This window comes from Petaurus breviceps, unplaced genomic scaffold, assembly GCF_028583685.1.
Source record: "Petaurus breviceps papuanus isolate PSGF00001 unplaced genomic scaffold, PetGlider_PUasm1.0 90842, whole genome shotgun sequence".
Taxonomy (NCBI): Eukaryota; Metazoa; Chordata; class Mammalia; order Diprotodontia; family Petauridae; genus Petaurus; species Petaurus breviceps.
The window spans coordinates 1185305-1209339 of NW_027187358.1; the positions used below are offsets into that span (position 1 = coordinate 1185305).

The 24035-nt window shown below is 37.4% G+C and overlaps 1 protein-coding gene and 1 long non-coding RNA gene across 4 annotated transcripts in view; one reads left to right on the forward strand and one right to left on the reverse strand.

Moving 5' to 3' along the window:
* LOC138148755 (uncharacterized) overlaps nt 1-17278 on the forward strand; it is a 28345-nt gene extending 11067 nt beyond the window's left edge. The window contains exons 2-3 of the long non-coding RNA XR_011165144.1: nt 11547-11688; nt 16896-17278. This is a non-coding gene — a long non-coding RNA (uncharacterized lncRNA). The remainder of the gene's footprint in view (nt 1-11546; nt 11689-16895) is intronic.
* SLC8A1 (solute carrier family 8 member A1) overlaps nt 1-24035 on the reverse strand; it is a 429157-nt gene that overhangs the window by 260720 nt on the left and 144402 nt on the right. The window lies entirely within an intron of this gene.

Here is a 24035-nt window from a genome sequence, read left to right on the forward strand (position 1 = left end):
ACATTTATATAGTGCTTAGTATTTATTAGGTACTGTGCTAAATACTTTACAAATATCACCTCATTTGATCTTTATAACAACCCTGTAAGGTAGGTGCTGTCATTATCCTCATTTTACAGTTAAGGAAACTGAGGCAAACAGAGATTAAGTGACTAGCCCAGGATTACACAGCTAGTAATTAGTCTGAGGCCAAATTTTAACTCATATTCCTGACATTAGGCCCACTTCTCTATCCACTGTGCCACCCAGCTATCTAGGGAAGGTGAGGGGGATAAAAGGAGGCAGACCACTCCATACATACATATATACTACAAGTAATTGGGGGGAAGGACTGATTTCTGGGAGAGTTAGAGCCAATTTGGTTGGAATGTAGAATATATAAAGGGGACCAGCATACAACAGATTTGAAAAAAATAAGCTGAAACTAGACCTTGAAGAACTTTAAATGATAGAAGAGCTTCTTTTTGGTCTTAGAAGGAACAGAAAGTCAATGGAGTTCCTTGAGTGAGGAAAAGAAGTGACATGATCACTGTGCCTGAGGAATATTAATTTGGTAGTTTTGTGGAGGACAGACTAGAAAGTGCTGAGATTAGTGGTAGGAAGATCAATAGGGAAGTGATTGCAATAGTACAGGAGAGAAGTGATGAGGGTGTGAACTATGGTGGCTATGATGTGAATAGAAAGAAAGGGATGGATGTGAGATATGTTGTAGACTGAAGGCCAATGAATCTAAATGATAAGTTAAAGAAAGCCAATATTAGAGCCTAGATGTTCCCCCTAAAAATCCAGGGTTCTTCTCATAATATCACATTGCTTCCTTCTGCAAAGGCAGTTGGATAATCCAAAAATGGAACAGGGGAGGGAGCAAGCTATGGAGTCCTGTAACATGAATTACTTACACAGAATTTATTAGGTGCATAACAAAGGAAAGAAAAATCATATAATTCAGATGAACTAAATGCATTTTTACTAAAATGAAACTTGTAATAACAAAAATACCCCCTCCCCAAAGCAGTTTAGCTACCCAACTGCTCTCCTTTGTAGAATTAAATTTTAAAATGACAAGTAATAGCTTAGGGACATATGAGATCCGCAAAGAAAATCAAGCAGAATGACGGAACAGGAAGTCTGGCTGTTGCAGAAGTTACAATTCTCCCTTATAGACTACAGCCTCTTCTCCCTGGTGCTTTAGTGAGGATGGATGCATTTCTGAGAGCTCATAGATTTCATGCTGCTCATGGCTAACATCTGCCATCATCCAGGTGAGTCAGCAAACAAGCAGGCAGATAAATGAGCACAAAGGACAGAGAACACTTGAACAACCTAAGGTAAGAGCCTTAAGAATATAGCCCATAAAAATCAGCATAAGTGACAATGTAGTAGCTGAACAAAGGGCCAGATTAGCAGACTTGTGCTGTCTCTGACAGAATATGGGGAACAGGAAAAAGAACAGAATCAAGGGACATATTCCCTAAGATCTCACAAAACTTCAAATCGATGTCCTTGATTTTTAATATCTTTCATCTTAAGTGCCTCTTGCCTTTCTTTCCTTCTCTCCTTCCCCTTTTCCTTCCTTCCTTCCTTCCTTCCTTCCTTCCTTCCTTCCTCCCTCCCTCCCTTCCTTTTCCTTTTGAGACATGAAAAGTGAAAGGGAATATAAAGGAACATTGAAAGTTCGATCAGTGATAGACCAAGAAGACCATACCAGTTGAAGCAAATAGTTGGTATATTGTACTATCTCCCCGTATGCCCATTGTGTAGCATCGCTCACACTCCAAGGACTTTGGTGACTTTTAATACCCTAGAAAATTTTGGCGAAAATTTGGCCAAATGATAGAAAAGTTTTCTTAAATAGAAGACCTGAGAAGTGGGTGAAACCTCTGCTCTATGACTTCCTCTTTTTTTTGGAGGGGGGAAGGAGGGCAATTGGGGTTAAGTGACTTGTACAAGGTCACATGGCTAGTAAGTGTTAAACTCAGGTCCTCCTGACTCCAGGGCCAATGCTCTGTTCACTGTGCCACCTGCAATAAAGGAGAAATTCCAAAGGCAGCTTAGCCTACTTTGGGGGATCTGTAATTGATAGGAAGGTTTTATTTTGTACTGTTTTTTGTTTGTTTTTATTTTCTCTGACATCAAACTGAAAATTTCTTCCTTTTGGCTTTTGCCTTTTGGGCCTAGTTCTGGCCTCAAAACTAATTTAATCCTTTTCCCACATGACATCTCTTCAAACACTTGAACATAAGATATAATACACACCCCTGACTCTTTTTGATCCAGACAAACTCTCTCTAGTTCCCTTGACCAGGCATCACATAGCTTGGACTTGAGGATTTTCACATCCTGGTAGGACTCCTTTGGACATTTACCAGTTTGTCAATTTCATTCCCAAAGTGTAATGCCCCCAAATGAATGTGAGATTGTGGATGTGGTCTAACCTAAGCAGTGTCTACAGGGATTGTCACTTCCTTATTCCTGGAAGCTTTTCCTCTTCTTAGAGAAGACCTAGCTCTCACTACCTCTTTTGGCCTCCATATCTACATTTGGATGAGTATATGAGTATAAATATGGGTATAGTTAACTTTTTTCCATGAAAAGTCATACACCTTTTACACAATATTGATGTAGTCCTTTAAATTTTATAATACTGTTCCTAAGTACTTATCAAAGCCTGAGGGATAGAGTTCACCTGAAGAAAAGGGGAACTATCCCAAATTATGAGTGTAAAAATAATGTCATCCCTGATCAAACTCGAGTATGCAGGTACACACACACATCCAAAAGCAGTCTCAAGTCCTTAGAAATCTTTATCTTTTATTTTGAACCAAGATTAGGCTTACTTTTTAGTCATCATGTCCCATTGTTGACTCCCAGAACTTGTAGATCGTAATCCCAGACTCCACTTAGGTAGTATTTTAAATTTTACAAATTTCATATTCTAAACACTTAACAGGGCTTGAGGGAAAGAATCCTCCTAGGAATTCTAAATGCTTAGGATGGGCTTGAAAAACTGTAAAACATTATATAAGCACTTTTTACACATGCTTTATAAACCATTGATGCTACTAAACAAATATGAATTGTCATTATAAATAAGGAATCAGTTAATAAAATGAAGGAGAAATTAATAAAGAAAAATTAAGTTTTTTGTTTTCTTTTTAGTGTAAAAGGATAATCAAGATTGACTATGAGGATCACTTAGATTTCAAAAATATTCCCTTTGATTGCTACCATAACCACTTTTTTTTGTTGTTGAGTAGTGATTAATTTTGAAACCCTATAAGTATCTCACAAAAAGATGGTATGCTGTCTTTAGGATATGGTTGTTTGTTCACTCATGCCTGATTCTATGTGGCCCAATTTGGGTTTTCTTTGTAAGGACACTGAAATGATCTGCCATTTCCTTCTTGAGCTAATTTGACATGTGGAGAAACTGAGGCAAACAAGGTTAAGTGATTCGCCCAGGGTCACACATCTAGGGAGTGTCTGAGGCCAGATTTGAACTCAGAAAGATGACCCTTACTCCAGGCTGAGCACTCTATTCACTGTGCCACTTAGACTCCCCCATCTTCAGGGATAAGGCATGGGAAAAGGTCTGTTTTTTTATTGCTGGCCAGCCAGGTGGTGGATAGCCAGTCCAGAGAACAAAGACAAACTAGTAGGGGATGTTAACAATTTCTGTGGCATGCTGGAAAGAATATTGGATTTGATATCACAGTACTTGTGATGGAATTATAGCTCATGACATTGGTTTCTTCACTTATAAAATGAAGGTACAGATGATTTCTTATATTCCTTCCAACATCAAGTCAATGATTCTGTTAAGTTCTTCAGCTTGATGGTGGAAAAAAAACAGAGTGATATTATAATAAAGGTTAGCCAGGGAACTGAAAGGATCTATTATGGTGTCTCAAAAGTAAAGAATGCTTTTTTAATATGAATTTTATGGAAGTTTGGATTTGCAGAGGGGAAGGGGCAGAGGAAAAGAGAGTGGAGAAGGCTGTTGGAAATGGTAAGGCCTCAGTTAGACACTAGTGGTTGAGATTAAGCCTAATGGGAAAAGTGAAAATGTAATTAGAAAATGTGAATTGAACTAATCTTACTTCTCTTTAGAACAATCACATGATAGATAGATGCCCAATGGGAGACTGTTACTAGGAGAGATTGACTGTAATATATAATAATGATACTAGGTGGGTCAGGATGAAGGAGGAGATAATAAGGAAATTATGTTCTGACATTATTTTAGGCCTTAGCCAATCTGCAGCAAAACATATTCTGTCTCTTCAATATCCCTTCCCTCTATTTGTTAATGATATTTTTCTGGTGTTGTGTGTTACCCAGTGAAGGAGGAACAAACCATTATTTTGCCAGTTTCCTTCATAGCTCGTTTCTCTTGCCAATTCTGTACTAGATTCCCTGGCTTGAACTGTTTCTAAGAAACCCTTGAGAATTCTGTTAAAACCTTGGATTTGTTATTCCTATTGATATCATCTTTTACCCCTAGGAAGTTTCTTTACCCCAAGTACCTCCAATTACCCAAGTTCATTGACCACCCTCATCCCCAAGGTTCATGTTGACTAAAGGGTTGACTGGTTGATAACAGGATTAGAGATCATGATTGTAAAAGCACCCTATACTAGAAAATGTCTACTAATTCAAAAGTATACAGTTATGCAAAAATGAATCCATCAGTCAAACTCTCTCTCTGTCTCTCTGTCTCTGTCTCTGTCTCTATCTCACATACTCACACAAGCAGATGAGAGAAAGAGAACATGGAGGTGAATGGGAACATTTGAGGTCCCTTCCAATACTAAAATTCTTGCCATTCAATGAATCACAAGGAGCGATTGACACAGTTGACAAAGCCAATTGATAAGGTATTCTTCAATGAAAAAACAGCAGTGTCCTGTATTTTGTGAATAACTATATTTTGTGAATAAAACATGATGACTTCATACCACCATGATGTCAAGGGATTTAAAATTATATGTGAGTCCTATACCTGATTTCGTAAGTGGAAGGAATTTCCCTTCTGGAAAAACATGGCTAAATATTTGGCAGGTTGGTTCACAATTATTTCTGATAATAATTCAGTCCTAAGGGAAAGGAGCAAGCCTTGTAGACACCAAGGAGCTCAGACAACTGTTTGATTAGCTCCACTGGGGCTGTTTTGGTTTAGAGCTTTATCACATTTCTTCTTTGTAGAAGTTCCTTCTCTAGAGATTGCTAAAAATAGGACAGCCTGAGATGGTAAAATGCATCTTACTTCCCCAGATTTCTCAGACCTATCTTTTTGACTGCTCCCATTCATGGAATAATTTTCTAAGTTGTGTCACAGGTGTATGTATACATGAGTCATTCCTTTCCCTTCCCCTCTCTTGTTTACTAAGTTGAAAATTCCTTGAAGGTAGAGACTATATCTTTGATTACATCTTTGTATACTTGGTACCAAGAGCAATACCTTGCACATAGTAGGTCCTTAGAATAATAGATTTAGAGCTATAATGGATCCTAAGGGTCCTCTAATTGAGCCCTCATATTTTACAGATGGGGAAACCGAGGTCCGAAGAGATAATGTAACTTGCCCAAGATCATATAGCTAATAAATGGCAGGGACAAGATTTGAATTCAGGTTTTTACTTTTAAGTTAAATACAACCCCTTTTCGTTATGTTATAAAAAAGGAAGACAAGAGATTGTCAAATACAGCATTCTCGTTTATCACTATGGGGAAACTAAAGTATGGAGAACCTATATGATTAGGTAACACATCTAAGTCAGATCTGAGCTCTAATAAGCAACTAAGTTTCCTGACTCCCAGCATATTCTTTTCTTTTTAACACTATACTACAGTGCCTGAATTCTAACAGAGGGATTTAAATTAGATTAGGAGAAAAGCCTAGCATTGCAGGATCTAATCCTTGTTAGCTAATGAATTAAGGAACTAAATAAGTCTTGTTATGGATTCTTGAATTTTAAAACAGCCACATAAATGAATAGAGATTCAGAATCTGATAAAAGTTGACCCAGACCTCTATAAGGGAAATATTGCTTCTTTTAGGTGATTAGCGCAGTGATGTCCCTGAGCATACGCACAAATAAATGATTCTCTTAATAGAAGGAATGTAACCTTCTTGAGGCCAAGGATTGTAAACGTTTCTTTGTATAAATCAAATTTAGTCCAATGTGCTGAATATAGAAGGTACTGAATAAATGTCCATTTTATTGGATTAGAATGGAAATAACACTCAGAAAAATAAATGTCCATAGGAATTTGAAACTGAATAGTTAATGAGGGGCATTTCTGCAAAAATACTTCACTTGAAGTATAAAATTATAACTTTTTAATTAATTTATTTCTTCCAGGAAAGCTTCTGAACAAGAAATTGGTATTATTCCAGGAAAAGAAGACAAGACATGACTTTAAAAAGCAATAATCAACCTCCTCCATTTTTAGTAGTATGTTAGCAAACCTGGCTCATTCTTCCTTTCTTTCTACAACTAGTGGGTTTAGAGTAGGCGTTATGAACCTGGAGTCCATTCATGGACAAATTTCGTGGAGTTCATGTACTTTGGTAAGGGAAAAACATCCGATTTTCACTAACCTCAACATGAAATGTAGCATTCCCTTCAATGAAAAAGAAAAACATTATTTTGAGATGACAGGAAGAGGTGATTGTATCTTGAATGTGTTGTCTTCATCTCTGCTACTACCTATCTCACTAACCCTTTCCACTGGCCCTTAGACTCACACTCCTCTCTAGATCAAAGTGTCTCACCTCTTTTTTTTTTTTACTTAACTATCAGTCGTTTTTCTCTCTCTTGTCAATATCTTTTCTCTACCTTAAAGAAAATATGATTTAGATTTACCCCAAATTTGGCACAAGCAGTTATATCAACATATCTACCAAAGGAGTCACTCCTGCTTGAAAGAAGAGTTCATTGTTTTATATCTTTTGAAGAGCAGTTATTCATTTTATTACATTTTAACTGAAATGCATTTTAGCCTGCTTCTTTCTGTGCCATCAGGCTATTATCAGAACAAAGTTCACTTGATTATAGATCAATGTAATCTGGGGCAAGTGCCAAGCATTTAACTGCCCTGTTCAGGTTAACTTCTGAATGGCAGATGCGTCAAAATTGAATCTGTATTTGTGTTAAAATGCACTTAACCAAATTTCACATTACTAGGGAATTATTTTTTGTTTGATATTATGGGCCTTTCTTTTTGTTTGTTTGTAAGAATTCTTTATAAAGGGCAGATTTTGGCAAGATTTTCTTGAAGACTTGATGATGAATTGGAAAGATTATGTATTTGTTATATATGTACTTGATATTAAAATGCTGTTTAGTCTCATTTATATATTGCTTTCAAGTTTACAAATTATTTTGTTCACAACACCCCTTTGAGATAGATATTATTAACATCCTCCTACAGATGAAAAAAAAACAGGTCAGAGAAATGATATGGTTTGCCTTGGATCACAGACCTAGGAAGAGTCAGAGGGAGAATTCACACCAATTCTATTCACACCAATGCCAGGTATGAACCACTGAAGAGATTCAATATCAGAAAAAGGATAGGCAGGTGATGTGGGGGAAAATGAGAAAGGACCAATGGACAGTTTTTGTGTCACTGACACCCTCATAATGTCAAAAATTCAAAAGAAAGTCCTTGTAACATGATTTATCAGAAGATGTGGACATGAGTCACACAGGATGAGAAAACACAGATGGGTTGCAATGTACATAGTGATAGATCCATGAAAAAGTCCAAGTATTGTGATGTTACTACATAGAGAATTGTTTGTGATATCAGTAAGAAAAAGAAAAGTGTGAATTTGGTTTAAAAATGTGTTTAAAAGATGTCAAACCATTGTTTTTTCTGGATTTTCCCTCTTTCGGCAAATTATGTTGGTATCATGTAGACACGTAAATATGTAGATAGCATAATAAGGCCCAAGTAAATAAAGTGCCAGATCTGACGTCAGGAAGACATGAGTTCAAATGTCACCTCCAAACTTCACCCTGGCAAAGTCAATTAAATGCTATGTGTCCCAATTTCTTTTCTTTTTTTGAGGGGAGAAGGCAAGGCAATTGGGGTTAAATTACTTACCCAAGGTCACACAGGTAGTAAATGTCAAATGTTTGAGTTCAGATTTGAACTCAGGTCCTCTTGACTCTAGGGCCAGTGCTCTACTCACTGCACCACCCAGCTAGCACAAGTCCCAGTTTCTTTATATGTGGAATGGAGATAATAACAGGCCCTAGCCCAAATGGCCATTGTGAGGACCCAATGAGGTAATATTTGTAAAGGGCTTTACAAACCAAAAAACATTAAATGAATGAAAGATATTATAATTAGTAGGAATAGTATAGAAAGTACACATTAAATATTGTATGAGGAAGATGGCAATCATGGTTATAATAAGTTGTTCTCTGGAGTTGCTGAGTCTAATGTGAATTCAACCCACTTAACATTTTTTGAGCATGCTATTAAAACTTCACCGAAGGAATTGGAGACAGTAAGCTATTTAAATTTTCTTTATAGACATAATATGAACATTGAGATATTTCTCTCTAGGTTTTCTGAAGAACAATACCATGAATAGTTCATTATGGGTGCTGTCATTAAGTGCCAGTAATGTGGTACTCTCTGGCCAAGATGAATTAAAAAAAAAAAACACACTATGTGGAGGACACATAATTAGATAAAGTGATTAGAAGGAAGGTGAAGTAAATACAAACTAGGAGATAACTGATCAGTCAGAGACATTTTCTTTTTTCTGAATACTGGCAAACTCAATCAAAGCATCTGTTTTGATGATGCTTGCAGTGGCTCAGTTTTGTTACCTCTTGGCTGAGATTTCAAAAAGGAATTTGATCAAATTAATATTCAGGTAGTTGGAATGTAAGCTAAATCATGACTACATATCATGGATTTTGTCTACCAGACTTTTGGCAATACATTTGAGGGGCTGCTCTTGTGGAACTCAGTAATTATAATTTCAAAAAAAAGAAAAGAAAAGAAAATGGACATCATGCCTTTAATGGTAGCCTTTTCTTACAAGTGAATTCTCAGGATTATTTTTATGAAAACTTTTTTTTATAAGGCCATAGTGATTATCACTTAGGAGAGTTATTTTCCAGACACAGAGGTCTGGATTTATCACAATTACACCTTGGTTCTATGTAGCCTTTGGCAAGACACTATAATGCATAAAGAAACAAAAGAAGGAAAAAAGCACTCAAAAGTTTCTTGCAATGAGAACATTTGTCACTTGGATATATCATGGAATAAATTCTGGGCATGGGACCAAGATAAGTAATTGCACTGGCCCTTGTCCACATATAAGACATGCACTGTAGACCTTCTAAATAGGAAAAGCTTATTGAGTTTCATATCCAAATACCGAATGGGACCAAAAAAATGATTTTCATTTCTTTTGTATTTTAGGCAAAACCTGAGGTTCTGTTGGCAAGATAGTCTTTGTGGAAGCTGAGAATTCCACAGGTTCATTTTATAAGGAATGAGGCAGTGCTTTTGGTTGGTGTTGATCACAGTTAGTAAAAGTGTCTGTAAGGACCATCTAGGATCTGTTCAATCTGGCATTGCTCCGTATTAGAACTAGAACTTTCAGATCATCAGGCTGGGAGAGAGCTTAGTCATCCATATAACCTCCTTCATTTTACAGATGAGGAAACTGAGACTCAAAGACAATGAAGGACTTGCCCAGGCACACACTGACAATCATAGACCAAAGTTTGATGCTGTCCATGAGCAAAGTATCATGAGTATCCTGTAAGAGATTATTTAGTAAAGGGCAACCAGGTATCTTAACAGAATTCCACACCTAAACAATGTAACTGAACATATTTGCATCTTTTAGAAGGGGGCAGATACATGACCCTCAAAATAATTTGAACATAGTGTAGAAATAGAGTGTCTTTCCTGTAAATCTTATTCTGATGCCTCTTATGATACTGATCATAATATTCAGGTCCTTGAATTCTTCTTACTAAAAGACAGTTCTCAATATATCATTTCTCTTATGAAGAAAGAAATTCTAGTAGCTCCCTTTTGCCTTTAGGATAAAAAACAAAATCCTGTTTTGCTTTTAAATTCTTTCACAACCTTTTCCCTTCCTTCCTTCCTTCCTTCCTTCCTTCCTTCCTTCCTTCTTTCCTTCCTTCCTTCCTTCCTTCCTTCCTTCCTTCCTTCCTTCCTTCCTTCCTTCCTTCCTTCTAGGTTTTATTAGGTAATCGCCAAACAAGTGTAGGTAAAGAAAAAGCCTCAGTTTGAATAATGATAAAAGTGTAAATATAGGGACTTAGAGATATACAATCTCAAAGTTGAGATTTTTGTGTTTTGAAAGATTTTATGGGAAAAGAGATACAGAGGTTAGGTGAAGAATGGTATGCAAATATATTCTAGGCAGAAGGGAGTTAACACATTTAGATCAGATTTGGGGTAGTATCTCAGGTATCTTTATTTTTCTGGATGTAGGTAAGAGGTGTTGGGATCCTCTGTGGTGGTTCTCAGGGGTGTATATAGGTGTTTTTGGTTCTGGATGTAGGGATAGAGTTGGCATCCATGAATCATAAGATCACTTAGAGACAAAAGAAACCTTATAGACTATCAAATCCAACCCTCTCATTGTACAAATGACAGAGGCCCGAAAAGAGTAGATGACTTGGCTAGAGTCAGAAAGAGAGTAAGTTTCTGAGATCTTGCTTGCATGAAGCTCTTTCTGACTAAGCTCAGTTCTTTATCTACTACACCACCTTCCATGGCAGCATCTACCTAAGTCAGGAAGGTATGCATTCTGATATGAAACTCCAACTACAGAGTCCTGAGGACTCTAGACTTCAGACTAAGTCTCATAAATTTGAGGCTCAAAGCTTTCATTTCAGGCAGCTCTGAATCCTAATATTCTGTCCATTTCCTAAAAATAAAAAGGGGATTGTGCTAACCTTTCTGTTGTTGGTTGGCCTCAGTGACATTCCAGTTCAAGAGTCCTCTAAGGACAGAATCATGGCCTGAAGTGTATAACATCTCTGCTGCAGAGCCATCTTCCTTAATAGTTGGCTACTGTCTTGTAGATGACACATATTCCATGCTTCTTTCTTATTTGGGATATCTAAGGAGGAGCAGAAATGCATTCTACATTTTAGCCAACTAGACTCCTTGGAGTTCTCTATGTCTCTGTTCCTCAGTTTCCACAACTGTATAATGAGGTTGGAATAGATGCCTAAACTACTTTTCAGCTCTAAATCTTATGATCTTTTGATCTTAATGTTCATCCTCTTCCACTCAGTACATTTATAGAAATGCCATTGCAGATTATCAAAAAACAGTCTGCTTCAACATAAACTCCCAAGGACTCAGAAACCAATGACTTTGGTGGAGAGGGAGAGCATAGATAGAAAATTGGTGGGAAAGGTTTTTTTTTTTGTTTGTTTTGTCAAATGGATAGTTTCTATACACAACACACTCTGGACTACCACTAGATTAAATTCTATACTCTTTCTTTGATTTCTTCTCAGTGACATATTCTGAAGATGGGAGGAGCAGATTTTGAATTCTAGGAATAACTAAATTCTCAGGGAGCTGCAAATGACCATCAGGAACAGCATGAAGCAATGGCACTTTGCCCAGGGGAGGGACTTTGGCCTTTGACAGATCCTGGTGAGTGAACAAACTAGATTTCTCATTTCACAAATTATGCCCTAGGGGCAGAATGCTTGTATTTTTTTCTTTGTCTTTTTTTCTCCTTAACTTTGAGTCTCTTGTTCTGAATGATTAAACTCAATGAATATCTCACAAGGTTAGTTCTTGAAAGAATATGTGGAAATGGTACAGATGCTTGCTTTGCCAAATTTAGATGGAAAGAACATTTTGTTCAAGGCATAGAATTAAAAGACAAAGTTGACTCTATTAGCTATGTTTCCTCAGAGTGTTAATCTGTGCTGTGTATAGATTTGATGACCATTGGCTCATCTTAATGCTTTCCTTCAGAATTTGTTATAGTAACACTGTTTGCAATATATTCCATTAGTGTCCATTTTAAAATCTATAGAGACTCTGTCTTCAAAAATGAAACAAAAAAGCAACAGATTGGTTAGATCAATTTGGGAAAAAAATAAGTCAAACCATTTATCTTATTGAAATGAATTATTTTACTTATTCAAATGGTCAATTCAATGAAAATGCTGGATTCAACAGTCCTGAGTTTTTTCACCTTTCATGGAGGATACAAGGTCAAAACTATTTTCATAAAAATACTGACACATTTAAATTTTCTAATACTGTAGATATTGATAAACATTACTGATGTAAACAAAATCTTTTGGGATATCCTCAATAACTTTTAGTTGTAAAGGTGTCCTGAGACCAAAAAATCAGACAATCAATGGGCTCAGGAAGTTATCTGAAACTATAAGAGGTTAAGTGACTTGACTAGGGTCACAAAATCAAGATGTATCAGAAGTAGGGTTTGAATGCAGGTGTTGGTGATACAAAATCATCTGTTTATATACTACAACAAGGTATATTTCTGGAAAATATTTGTTATTACTCTAAAAAACTCATCCCTACAGATAACTTTATTCCTTTAGATGATATTCCTCTTCTAGTGGGATGATTTTACTTTGTTTTAGGTGGGACAGAGGATAAAATGCTAGACCTAGAATTAAGAAGAACTGTATTCAAATCCTGACTCAGACAGTAGTTATGTGACTCTTGGGCAAGTCACTTAACCTCTGTCTCCCTCAGTTTCCTCATCTGGTAAATGGGGATAATAACTGAACAATCCTAAGATTGTTGTCTGGATAAAATGAGATAAATTTCATAACATGCTTTGTAAACTTACTAAGGTGCTGTGTAAAGGCTAGTAATTATTGTTGTTGTATTGATGGTACTTGTCCATTCTGAATCCTTATTGTTTCTTGTGGCCTGATGGGAATTGGTGTTGAGGAACATTGCAGTCCTCAGCTACCTGAAACATAAGGCCTTAAACAGGGCACAATGGGGAGAGGATGAGTGATGAATGCTTTTTATATACATTGTGGAAAGCAGTGATTCTCAAATGGGGTACCATTGAATGACCATATGCCCTAAAGTCTCACTAGGTGTGCTGTGAATTGCATGGAATTTAACACATATTTTTACTGTATACAAAGCAACAGATAAATGACATCCATTGCATTTTTTTTACCTGTGTGTACACTGTACATCAGTGGTTCTCAAAGAATATTCTGTTTCCTCACTAGGTTTTATTCTGGCCAGAAACCCTGAGGGTCTTCCACTTGCAGTTTGATTTTTTTTCTTCTTTTGAAGTAGGAAAACTAGGCCATTATTTGCTTCATTTCTTACCTAGCCTTAAATCACTGAATGGGTATGGCCTCAGACAAACTGCAAAAACGAAGACCTGGAAAAGACCTTAGCTTAAAAAGTCCAAGGTCTCCCACTGCATCTGGGGGTCATCTCCAGTTGTCCTGACTTATGTTTTACCACTGGACTCAGATGGCCCTGAAGGAGAAATTGAGGCTGATGACTTTGCATAACCCGGCCTCACTTAAATCCAATTCACTTTCCAGTCAAGACATCACCCCCCTGATGTCATTTGTCCTCTTCAAGAACAAAGAACAAACAAAATCCAACAACAACAAGAATTTGTATGGAACTTATTTTTATACTGTCATGGAAGACAGCTTACACTTACTATAGCCTATGCTTGCCTGATCTGCCCCAAATTGTATGGAACTTACATTTGCAATTGGGTGAGTCCCCTGACTCTCGTTTAGTGTGTCCCAATTTCTCAAGGAAAATAACAAAACCAGTTCAAGAACCACTGACTGGGAAGCAATCTTATCAGGATACGACCTTCTTTCTCACTACCACAAAAAGACTTATAGACAAGTATAGCCAAAAGACGATTTATGTCTAATACCCTTATTTTCCTCATATGGAAAATGAAGCCCTGAGGAATGAAATAATTTAATCCAAGGTCAGGTAGAGAATGGAAGAAGAAGAATTAGAGCCAAGATTTCATGATTTTCTGGGCACTGCTCTTTCTCTACTGTTTTTCTACTCAGTACTCTCAAATATGGGAAGAAAGAGGGTAGAGATAGGTACGTGTTACCCAGAATCACAATGGATGACTTAGTCACTGGAATCAAAGCAATCATCCTAAGGGATTATTACTACTGTGAGTGGAAGATGGCTCTTTGGCAAGTTTTAAGCACTTGAGAAACTATCTTCAGAAAGAAAGTAAGCACTTACAAGTGCTGGTTGAGTAGCTAAAAGAGTATGGAGCCAAAGAGAAGGTCTTTGCTTCCCAACATGTTCTTGTTCATTGGCTGCATGGGAATGACTAGATGGCTTGCTTCTACCCTGGAGAGAAATCAGTGTAACAAATGGTTTTCTAAAATGCAAGAGATTTCATCAGGTGTTTAAATGGAACAATTTGCAGGTGCTCATAGAACCCCTAGCTCATCACAGTGCTGAAAATTCCATATGAATTGAAATTGGCTGTGATTAGATGATCTATTTAATTATGCTTCATTTCACTCTATTCAAAGGAAGTTTGTTTAAAACTCTCCCAGGTTGCCTTGCTCAATATCATGAGATGCTTAGGCTTCATTCCTGTACCCTCCTGCAGGAACTTTGCAATTCTTTGTCACTTGGTTCCTGGAGCCTCCCTGGTCAATTGGGGTTAAGTAACTTGCTCAAGGTTACACGGCCAGGTGTTTCTGGGTGGGTGCCAAGTGTCTGAGCCCGGGATTCGATCTCCAGGTCTTCTCAACACTGGAGCCAGTGCTCTTACTCGTTGTGCTACCTGGCCGCCCCTCTCCCTGGTCATTTAAATGGTGGGAAGTTTGGGAGCTCTAATAATACTGTGACAGGCCATAGTACATTATTCACATCTCCCAACACCTTAAATCTCCTAAAGGTACATAAACCCCTAAAGGTAAATTGCCTACTCTACTGTGATTTTGTGTGGCAGTATTAAAGACATGCTAAAGTGTTAATTATTTTTTGTACTGAACTCATAATAAAAAATGCATTATTCCAGTAGAACAATTAAGTATAGAATATAGGATTTAGATTTCAGTGTTTCCCACCTATTTGATTTTCTTAAGATCCCCCAGGTACAATCCTTGTCATGCTGTCTGTCCCTTAGCCACTTTTTTTCCTTTTTTTCCCCTTCACAGGAGGGAAGCATTTTAGATTTACTCACTTAAGTCACTAGAAACAATTTGCCCTGTTTCTGATCTTTTCTTATCTTAGAGTATCCAATGCATTTTCAGTCAAGTACTTAGTTTAAAAGTTGACTCCTGCCTTTCCAGCAGGGTTGTTTCCAATTGTCTAAAGTTCCTTTCACATCAATGTAGCGGCAGGGGCATGATCCCTGTAAATACTCCACAAGAAAGATGTTTTCTGTCTTCCAAAGGTTTGCAGGGAGAGGTTAATAGGACATGAAAACTGACACGGAGCGAAAACAGTAGCCAGTAGTAAGCAAGAAGGAGTCATGAGCAGGGATCAAGGTCCGTCTGGTGGTGATGCCGATGGAAGAATCCTGGAGATAGTATAACCTTCTCCAGACTTAAAATGTCTAATGACTATATTTATCCCTCCCGACTCCTCATCAGCTGAGTTATGCTCCTCAGTAGAAATAATAATTTGGTAATGTTCCTTCAAAAATGTGAAGCCTCAAACTTAATTTATTATGATGAGAGATGATCTAAACAGTTCAGAGGACTCAAGAACTGTTGTTAACTTCATTTTCAAGTCCACACTTCTATTAATTTAGTAGAACATGATATCAAGGTTTTGGTTTTGTACCTCCAAAATCTAAACGAGTTTATAACACCCAGTAGACATGTAATGAGAATGCCCTTTGAATAGAACTGAATGCAGCCTGAGGTTACTTTAAACTTTTTGATTGCCATATCACCTAGTTGTCTCACCAGGAGCTAGCCATCAAATAAAATCCTCTAGGTTTCTTTTTTTGCCATATGAACCATTATAAGACAGATGTCCCCATTCTGTAATTTATGACGGAATGTTTTTAAAAATAGCACATTCACAGAAATCCCTAATGAAATGAATTTCACTAGTTGCATCCATTCCTCTAACCAAGATCTCTCTGACCTTTGTTATTCTATCATTCAGAACAATCCCATGCAAAGATGATTTTTGAAAACATTCTGGACAGGACAGGCTGCTTAGAGGGCAGTGAACCCTAAGTTCCAGTGTTCTAGTAATATGCCCAATCATAGAATGTTCTGGAAACATCCTCTTCTTTTTCAGAAAGTCTGCTTTGGAAATTAGTGCATGGTTTTCCAGTACAACTGTCATGTAGTTTCCAGTGTGCTTGTAACAATTTCTCTGGTTTTGTTTTTGTTTTTTGCTTCAGTTTGTTTTGATACTTTATTGGGGGTGGTGATAGAGAAGAGGTGTATTTGACTTTCCAAAATAGTTAAAAATGAAACTTCAAATTGATGATAAAACAGAAAATCAATAGGATATATCTAGGGGATGAGATGTGCTCTCTCTCTCTCTCTCTCTCTCTCTCTCTATATATATATATATATATATATATATATATATATATAACAAGAACTTGCTCTGAACTCTTACGATGTTCTCTTTGGATATACTTCGAACTATTTCTCATTGTTAGTGAGTGAAGAACATTTTGATGTTAAATTGATCAAGTAACATAGATGAAATATACTTTACAGGGAAGAATTCTCCTTCTTTTGACCTTTTTCCTAGAAAAAGATCTTATAAAAGGTTCCAAAGAATGTGCCTTAAACTAATAAAAGTATATATTAAAAAGCATGAACGAGAATGATCTTCTAAGGCTATGATTCTGTCTTGATTTTTAGGCAGCCTGGTGGTGCTGTGGATACAGACAAGAAGACCTGAATTCAGATCTCGCCTCACGTACTTACTACCTGTATGACCCTGGGCAAATCACTTAGCTTCAATTTCTTCATATGTCAAATGGCAATAATAATTGCACTTACCTCTGAGGGTTGTTCTGAGCATCAAATGAGATATTTTAAAAAATGGTTAATATTATTATTATTATTGTTATTTTAGCAGTAGATCTCTAACCTTTGAAGATCACCTCAGAAAGAATTACTCCCAGATACTCTTCACCAAACACATCTTGGTACAAATAGAATCCTGGGTTGGTAGGGACTCCTTGAAACCTCAGATCACAGACATACAGTCCTTCTGGAAGGGAAGAAAGCTCATTTTGGCTCTTCTTCCTAATAGTTCCCATTCAGAAAATAAACTAAAACCAGAAAAATGAGTCTAATTGATTTTCATGAAGAGCTGCAGCTGATACATAACTCAGAGATCTGGAAGATGAACTTGGCATTCCTAAGGCTCTAAACTGATTCATTCACCTGGAAAAGCAATGTCAGCTCCCATATTCTCTCCCATCAAATAACCTAAAATGATTTATAGACTCAAAACAAATTGAAATATGTATTTCTGACTTGCTATGTGTCTCTCATAATCTTGTTTTCTTTATACAATACATCCTAATTAGAAATCCCACTAAGAAAAATTCAGTAAAGATCTTAATGGTAAATTTCAAGAAACAGGAAATTTCACAATGTGGAATTTTCAGGGGTATATTCTGATGAAACATATGATTAAAACAGCTGTAATTGTGTTGAATATTTGTCCCATTGCCCAGTCTATGGAGGAAAAGGGAGGCGGGGGGGGGAACTCTACTAGCAAACAAACCCAACTAGTTGAATAGCTTCTGGAAGTTCTCATCCAAGGACATTGTTTGGAATTGTAAATATGGCTTAGCACAGACTCTGCATCTCATTTCTTTTTAAGAATGGTGTGATCCCCAAAAGCTCCATCAGCTTTCTAAATGAATCTGTTTAAAAAGAGTCAAAGTCTAATTTAAACTTCTCCAACCTTACTGAACCGTATACCTCTCATACAACCTGGAAGGAGTAATTTGTCTTAGAGAAGAGATAGTCTGTACTTAGATCATAGAAAAGTAATTTGTACTTCAGAAAGATGGCATTTAGTTCTACCGTGGACACATATTCTATCTTTGACATGGGTATCATCAAGTTTTCAGAGATGTGATTCTAGGTTCCAGATTTTTTAAAGGAGTGTTTGAGATTTAATAACATTAAAACACAGGAACTGCCATAAGCCCTTGGCCCATTTTCTCCCATTTGTGTCATTCCAAAGAGATGCTGATAATTGTACAGTGGTATTAAATAGGAAAGTCACCACCCTCCCCCATTCTCAAAGGCTATAAAGTTAGCTATTCTAACATAAGATTAAAAATGAAGATAGTAAAGGATAGGGGAGGAAGGGTTACTAGATGGGACTTTCCTAAGCATAAAGAAAGGGACTAAAAATTGCTGAGTCTAGCAGAATTAACAAAGAGCTCTTAACCTTCAACCCCACATTAGAGGGAAAGAAAATTCATGGCACTGGAAGCTCCTTTAGGCTGGAGGTTAAGAGATCTTAAATGTCTAAGGGGAAAAAAGAGACACTCTGCAAAGCAAGTTGTCTATGCTCTATTTGGCTACTGTACAGTGAATTATAGAATGAGGCCTGAAACTAAGACGATGCTATTTCAGTTGCACTGTCCCAAATCTATAAGCCACAAGAGACTGATTAATAAAAGTTCTTAAATTTTTACTGAAATCCTAAATGAGACTAACTACCTATTAAGGAATTTTTTTTTCAAAGTGCCAAATGGTTATTTTTTCTTCTTTTTATGTCCTCAAATGCCTTCTTGCTAGGAGGGATTTACTACATTCCTTTTCTGAACACAGTTCAGTGTATACAAAAGAATCCACCCCTCTGTTACCTTACAGAGAATATGTTTTTGTAAACCCTTGGGAAACAATCATGCCAAGGGATAGTCACTTCAAAGACGAGAGTTCCAGTTGCTGACAATTTCACAAACCAACAACTTCCCCTCTTCGCTTTTGCCCCTGAGAAACCACCTCAGGAAGTGATATATTACCTAGTTTCATCTGTCCAGAAATTTGAGGCCACTGAATCTGCTTAGAGTTGAAGCCAGCATGATTTAGCAGAGGCAATGTGCTGTGAAAGCCAGAGTCAGGAACACTCTGAGTTCTAGTCTTTGTATTTGCTAGACATGTAAACTTGTCCAAGTAAAACAACAATATTTATGTAGTATTTCAAGGTTTGCAAAATTCCTTACAAATATCTACTTTTACCTTCACAACAACCTTGGGAGATAGGTGTGATTACTGACTGCATTTTATAGATGAGGAATCTGAAGCCTACACGGATTGAATGACTTGCCTAGGATCACACAGCTAGTAAATTCCTGCAGCTAGATTGAAACTTCCTGACTCCAGGGCCAGCACCCCATCCACAGTGCCACAAAGTCACCACTAAGCCTCCCTAAGCCTCATTTTTCCATCTTTAAAAGAGAGTTGATAAAAGTTGCCCTTTCTATTAAACAGTGTTGGTGTAATGAATAAATGAGATAATTTATGTGAAAACACTCTATAAATTAGAACAATTCAAATCGATCCAACAAATATTTATTATGAGCCCACTTTTGACACTATGCTCAGCTGCTGGGGACTTCAGCCAAAAATAATACCCTCAAGGAGGTTATATTCTGGGGGATGGGCGGTGGGGAACACAACATAGAAACTTAACCAACAACAAACACTTTACTTTCTGGGAGGAGATCATTATAAAATGGGTGGATCAAGATGGCCTTCCTGTAAGAGGCTGCAATGGAGCTAAGCTTTGAAGAAACAAAGGGATTCTGGGAAGTAGAAGAGGAAGCAGTGCATGCTAGGCATGGGAGAGAGCCTTTGCAAAATGTGTAATATAAAATCCCTACGTAACATAAAGGAACTATTAAAACAGTGTGTTAAAACTAATTTTTTTTTTTTTGCTTTTTAGAGGGGGAAGGCAGGGCAATTAGGGTTAAGTGACTTGCCCAAAGTCACAGGGCTAGTAAGTGTTAAATATCTGAGGCCAGATTTGAACTCAGGTCCTTCTGACTCCAGGGCCAGTGCTCTATTCACTGTACCACCTAGCCTCCCCTGAAACTAAATAATTTTTAAAAAGCTTCTATTTACTCTCAAGCTGGGATACTATGAATGTTTAGTGATTACAGAGTCAACAGCAGCTAAAGTAAGCTTATGGAAGATTAGCTTGGCAAAGCTACTTATGTTGAATTGACTTGGACTTGGGTTACTCTCTGTCTCTTTAGGAATATCTTTATATTTAAGGGCCTAATATGGTTTCTCATTATGTTTCAGTTATCAAAGGCTATTCTGGAGATGCAAAAGCTGTAGATGTCCCTGTCAAGTTAGAAAGGCTTTAGGCACAGACACAGTGATGAGATGCACATCTGTCATTTGAGAACCAGTTTAGCTTATGTTTATAGAGTTTCATCACTAGGTGTTCTAGAGAGATAGTGATGCATCTTTCATCCAAAACAACTTACAAGTGCAATTCCACTAAAAACAGAGGTTTATGATATTTCTCTGTGGAGGGAGTAACCACAGTGATAAAATGGCAGCTCATTGCAATATTCAAGGGTAGGTATGGGTGGAGAACCTGTGGGCTTGAGGTCACATGTAGCCTTCTAAGTCCTTCAGTGAAGTATTTTGATTGAGTCCAAGTTTTAAAGTTTGTATTCAGTCAAAGGGCAGCACTTGAGGACCCAGTAGGACATATGTGGCCTTGAGGTCGCAGGTTCCCCATCCTTGGTGCATGCAATTCATTTGATGCTTCAATCCATCTTTCAAACATGACATCAGCTTACACTACATTGCCTTTACTACTTAGAGAATTTCCCCTAAAATGGGGAGTCAATAATGTCAGTTCCAGCTTGCAACATTAAAGACAATGGGAACTTTTTTTTTATATAGGCGAGCATTATAAATCTAGCTGCTTCTGTAGTTCTAACACCCTCTCCACAACTGACATCATGCAGGGTAAACTCTGACAATTAAGGATTATATAGTAGGAATTCATGGAAATTTTACTTCATCCATTAGCACTGACTATAGCAGTTTGAGAAAATGATAAGTGTATAGTGCCATTTCATCAGTTTTATTTTTCTATCTCCCTTACCCCTGGAAATTTTCCTTCTATACATTGTCTCTATAAAGCAGATATTTTCAAAATTATTTTTTTTCCTGGATAAGCATTTCCTCAAAATTCCATCTTTTCATATTTTCTTAGTGATCCCATTAGGCTAGAAATCACACAAACACTACTGTTAACTTAGAAGAATGGAAATCACAGTTGACAATGAACAAAGGAAAGTGTCAGGAAGGCATAGGCAGGACATGGCATATTGCCAACAGTGACTGGCATATAGGAAGTAGCATTAAAAACATCAAGAACATATATGACTGAAACTGGGAAAAATTATACAGGCACTGGGGTATAGATATCCATTTTACCCTACTGGAAACTCAGAGGGAGATGGGGGAGGATATAGGAGAGAGCAGATTGGGGAAGGGGGTATATAGTGGAATCATTGTTTTGGGGTGGTGGGTAGGGGAAAGTTGGGGAGATAATTTGTAACTCAAACTCTTGTAGAAATTAATGATGAAAACTAAAAATAAACACAAAATTTAACTTAAAAAAAGAACATATGTAACTAGAAAAGGAGCTGGGAAACTCACATACTGAGAGTGGATTGGGGGTGGCCAGGTGGCTCAGCGAGTAAGAGCACCGGCTCCAGTGTTGGGATGACCTGGAGATCGAATCCCGGGCTCAGACACTCAGCACCACACCCAGAAATAACTGGCCATGTAACCTTGAGCAAGTTACTTCATCCCGATTGCTTAAAAAACAAAAGAGAGTGAAGGATAGTAGACAGAAAGCTCATATATTACATTTATATGCACAGAATCTTAAGAGAGCCAGAAGAAAGCAACTGGCATATTGTACAGCTACAATGGAGGACTTCCCAACAGACATGGAAAAGAACTGCACAGGATGAGATGGAATGAAGGGATTGTGACTGGCACAAGTGAAGAAATGCCCCCATACCTTGAAATTAAAGACCTGTTAAAATATTGTAGATTTGGCTCCCATAGTTGCCAGAAATTACTGTTAGTTATCTCCTGGGATGTTTTTGCAAGCACATGTGCTGTTCTCCTTCAAAGCTACCTTTGTTCTTTGTTGTCTTTCTTCTGTAAAGTGTTCCTAACATTTTTTTCCATTCTAACATTTTCATTTTTTCCATTGACACACCAGGGATCCTAAGTGCCCTATTAATCTTCCATCAAGAGAGCAGTTTCCTGAAGGTGTTGAACTCATATGCTCCCAAGTAACAGGTGGAAAATCCCTGGTTGAAGGCAAAGTCCCAAGTTCACCATAGCACTCACAATTTTCAGTAAGGAAAAGCTACAGAAAATTAACCTACCTTTAATTAATGGGAGAACATGATTATTTTGATTTGTGGCCAAGAAAAAGACCAAAAACCAAATGAACATCCACATAAAGCATAAAAGAATGAAAAGAATCTTTTAAAATATCAAGGTTATTCAATCCTAAATTCATCCTAAATTCCTTTCTGAAGTTTTCTAAGAATTCATTTATATCAATGACAAACAAAAAGTTAAAACCATTTTTCAAGACATTCCTCTCCCTCCCTACACTTCCTCCATCTTTCTGTACTTCCCAGAAATCTGGCAGTGATGGGTACAAAATTCAAGGCAGACTGGGTGTTCTCTCCTCCCTTTCCTCTTTCTTCATATTCTGATATTGGGAATATAAACATTGTTGTCATAGCTAGAAACAGATGAATTAGGTAGCTGGGATCTTGAAGAGAAGGAAAGTTTCAGGCAAACTATAAATAGGTTGCAATTTCACTATGAAAGGAAGAATGGACTCATGTATCATCTTCAGAAGTTTCCTCTGTTCTCTCCCCATCAGGTTTTTTTTTTCTTTTGTAATATATAGTCATTACTGTTTTCCTATCCCCAGGATGGCTTCTGAATACATGCAGCCTGTGGAAATGGAGAAAGTCCTGGATTTGGAGGCAGAATATGTGGATTTAAATTCTGTCTCTTCTACTTAATCATGCAACTTGGGAAATCTCTCCATTTCTCTAGCCTCTGTTTGCTAGTTGTAAAATGAAAGGTCTTAGTGGAGATGACCTGTAAGTTTCTTTTTAGTGTTATATTTAAAAATCCCTAATATGTTAATTAGGTCAAAAAGAAAATGTATTTAGTACAATGCCCTGGGCACTGTGTGGATGAAAACTAACATAAGAATGAGTTGACAGGCTCAAGGAGTTTATCATCCAACTGGGGAAACAAACATGTGAAAAGCTAAATATTGGCATGATAGCTAAACTTAAGTTCATTACAACAATTCCAGGGACATCACTGGGCAACCCATGAAAACTACAAACTAGTGCTCTAGGGGTGCAAAAGAGGAAGTTGATGGGGTCCTATGATCATGGATCTGGACTCAAGAAGCAGTCTTTGATGTCACTTACCCCAACCCCCTCAATTTACAGATGAGGGAACTGGAACCAATAGAAGTTAAATGGCTTGTCCAAAGTCACAGAAATAAGTAACAAAATTCAGATTTGAATCCAGATCCTCTGACTTCAAATGCAGCATAACTTTCTTCTACCGGGTTGACCTTCAGTCTGAGGACTCAACAAAAGAGAGATTTATCCTAAAAGAAGTGGGATTTGAATAGCCAAAAATGGTTCTCTAGAATAACAGGCTGTGGAGTTGGAGAGTTAGAGTTCATATAGTCTAGTAATTCTTTTTTTTTTTAAAGCAATCATGGTTAAGTAACTTGCTCAAGGTTACACGGCCAGTTATTTCTGGGTGTGGTACTAAGCATCTGAGCCTGGATTTGAACCCCAGGTCATCCCGACCCTGGAGCTGGTGCCCTTACTCACTGAACCACCTGGCCCTCCAAGTCTAGTAATTCTTAAAGTGTCGTCAAGGGACCACAGGGAGTATCTAGACCCTTTTAGAGAGTCCAGAAGGTAAAAT